Source organism: Mus caroli, chromosome X (genome assembly GCF_900094665.2).
Source record: "Mus caroli chromosome X, CAROLI_EIJ_v1.1, whole genome shotgun sequence".
Taxonomy (NCBI): domain Eukaryota; kingdom Metazoa; phylum Chordata; class Mammalia; order Rodentia; family Muridae; genus Mus; species Mus caroli.
Window position 1 is genome coordinate 130,470,713 of NC_034589.1, and position 3,452 is coordinate 130,474,164.

The 3,452-nt window shown below is 43.1% G+C and overlaps 1 pseudogene across 1 annotated transcript; it reads left to right on the top strand.

Moving 5' to 3' along the window:
• The first annotated feature begins 706 nt into the window (after positions 1-706).
• On the top strand, positions 707-3,014 carry LOC110286611 (annotated as a pseudogene). The gene is made up of 2 exons (XR_002377153.1): positions 707-2,337; positions 2,729-3,014. The product of XR_002377153.1 is annotated as a heat shock protein HSP 90-beta-like (transcript).
• Positions 3,015-3,452: the final 438 nt, after the last annotated feature.

Below are 3,452 nucleotides of genomic sequence, written 5' to 3' on the forward strand. Positions count from 1 at the left end.
ATAACAAATCTATGTCCATGAAGAATTTGCCAGGCAGAAGCAGTCAGTGTTTTAACAACTTGAATATATATATATATATATATATATATATATATATATATATGACTCATGCCCATATAAAATACAGCTTTAAGTTTAAATACAATTATGTATTAGGAAATCAAATTAAACTATTAATTCCTCAACCAATGAAACAAAGCTAGCTGTAATCCTTAGATTTTTTTTTCTTTTGTTTCCCAAGCACTCTGTTGAGGCATTTGCCATTTTCAGCCTTTAGCCAATTCTCTCACAACTCTAGGCTTTCTTTCTTGATACATACATACATACATGCATACATACATATAACATATATATATACACATAACATACATGTATGTATATACATACATACATATAACACATATATAACATATATAATAATTATTATTATTACTATCCAAGACCAATAAATCCCATTCCTGTCTCTTTCATGTTTTCTATATTTACAGTTGTTTAGAGAATGAGCATAAAAGTTTGTTTTAACTTACTGTTTTTTTCCCTCAGAGAAAGAAAAAACATGAAGTTGGATAGAGAGGGATGTGGGAAGGATCTTGGAGCAGTTGTGGGAAAGTAAAGAATGTGATCAAAATATAATATATGAAAAAAGCCATCTCTTGAGTCACCTCCATGCAGCCTAGGCTTGCCGTGAGAGTCCAAGGTGACTCATTCTCTGGTGGACACTGGCATTGGCATGACCAAGGCTGACCTCATTAATAACTTGGGAACCATTGCTAAGTCTGGCACAAAGGCATTCATGGAGGCTCTCCAGGCTGGTGCAGACATCTCCATGATTGGGCAGTTTGGTGTAGGATTCTACTCGGCCTATCTAGTGGCAGAGAAAGTGGTTGTGATCACAAAGCACAACGATGATGAGCAGTATGCCTGGGAGCCGTCTGCTGGTGGACCCTTCACCGTCCATGCAGACCATCGTGAGCCCATTGACCCAAAGTGATCCTTCACCTCAAAGAAGATCAGACAGTACTTAGAGGAGAGGAGGGTCAAGGAAGTGGGGAAGAAACATTTGCAGTTCATAGGCTATCCCATCATCCTCTATTTGGAAAAGGAGAGGGAGAAGGAGATCAGTGATGATAAGGCAGAGGAAGAGAAAGGTGAGAAAGAGGAGGAAGATAAGGAGGATGAGGAGAAGCCTAAGATTGAAGATGTGGGATCTGATGAGGAAGATGACAGTGGCAAAGACAAGAAAAAGAAAACAAAGAAGATCAAGGAGAAGTACATTGACCAGGAGGAGCTGAACAAGAGAGCCTATCTGGACCAGAAATCCAGATGACATCACTCAAGAGGAGTATGGTGAATTCTATAAGAGCCTCAACAATGATTGGGAGGACCAGTTGGCACTTAAGCACTTCTCTGTAGAAGGTCAGTTGGAATTCAGGGCATTGCTCTTCATTCCCTGCTAGCTCCCTTTGACCTTTTTGAGAAGAAGAAGAACAACAACATCACATTGTATGTCTGCTGGGTGTTCATCATGGACAGCTGTAATGAGCTGATATCTGAGTCCCTCAATTTTATCCGTGGTGTGGTTGTCTCCGAGGACCTGCGCCTGAACATCTCCAAAGAATTGCTCCAGCAGAACAAGATCCTGAAAGTCATCCACAAAAATACTATGAAGAAGTGCCTTGAGCTCTTCTCTGAGTTGGCTGAAAACAAAGAGAACTACAAGAAGTTCTATGAGGCGTTCTCCAAGAATTTAAAGCTTGGAATTCATGAAGATTCCACTAACCGTCGCCGCCTCTCTGAGCTCCTTCTCTATCATACCTCTCAGTCTGGAGATGAGATGACTTCCCTGTCAGAGTATGGATCTCCCATGAAGGAGACACGGAAGTCCATCTACTATATCACTGGTGAGAGCAAAGAGCAAGTAGCCAACACTGCCTTTGTGGAGTGTGTGAGGAAGTGGGGCTTCGAGGTGGTGTAAATGACTAAGCCTAGTGATGAGGACTGTGTGCAGCAGCTCAAGGAGTTTGATGCGAAGAGTCTGGTCTTGGTGACTAAGGAGGGCCTGGAGCTATCAGAGAATGAGGAAGAGAAGAAGAAAATGGAGGAGAGCAAGGTAAAATTTGAGAATCTCTGCAAGCTCCTGAAAGAGATCTTGGAGAAGAAGGTTGAAAAAGTGACAATCTCCAATAGGTTTGTATCTTCCCCCCTGCTGCATTGTGACAAGCACCTATGGCTGGACAGCCAACATGGAATGGATCATGAAGGCCTGGGCACTGTGAGACAACTCTACGATGAGCTACATGATGGCCAAAAACACCTGGTGATCAACCCTGACCACCTGTACTGGCTAATTTTGTGTCAACTTGACACAGCTGGAGTTATCACAGAGAAAGGAGCTTCAGGTGAGGAAATGCCTCTATGAGCTCCAACTGTAAGGCATTTTCTCAATTAGTGATCAAGGGGGAAAGGCCCCTTGTGGGTGGTGCCATCTCTGGGCTGGTAGTCTTGGGTTCTATAAGAGAGTAGGCTGAGCAAGCCAGGGGAGGCAAGCCAGTAAAGAACATCCCTCCATGACCTCTGCATCAGCTCCTGCTTCCTGACCTGCTTGAGTTCCAGTCCTGACTTCCTTGGTGATGAGCAGCAGTATGGAAGTGTAAGCCAAATAAACCCTTTCCTCCCCAACTTGCTTCTTGGTCATGATGTGTGTGCAGGAATAGAAACCCTGACTAAGACACCACCCCATCGTGGAAACCCTGCAGCAGAAGGCTGAGGCAGACAAAAACGACAAAGCTGTCAAGAACCTGGTGGTGCTGCTGTTTGAAACTGCTTTGCTCTTCTCTGGTTTCTCACTTGAGGATCCCCAAACCCACTCCAACTGCATCTACTGCATGTTTAAACTAGGCTTGGGCACCGATGAAGATGAGGTCACTGCAGAGGGGCCCAGTGCTGCTGTTCCTGATGAGATTCCCCCACTGGAAGGTGATGAGGATGCCTCGCGCATGGAAGAAGTGGATTAGAGACTCCTGGAGGCCCTGCCCTCTGTATAGTACCCCTGTGGCTCCCCCAGCAGCCCTGACTGGCCTAACCCACCTGGCTCTCTGCTCATGTCTACAAGAACCTTCTATCCTGTTCTGTGCCTTAAGGCAAGAAGATCGCCTCCCACAGAATAGCAGGTTTGGGTGTTGTGTATTGTGCATTTTGTTTGCTTTATTTTGTTCTGAAATTAAAAGTATGCAAAATAAATTAAAAGAAAAAAGAAAAAAGCCATTGAATAAAACTACAGCTAATACCACCGCTAATGGTAATCATTTTTCCCTAACACAAGGAAAAATAAATGAAAATTTGATATCATCATTAGAAAACATAGACAAGAAAGTCTGATCAGTGCAATGGAATAAGAATAAAATTATAAAAGCTATGCAGACCAACATAATTTTCTTTTGGTTCACAGATTC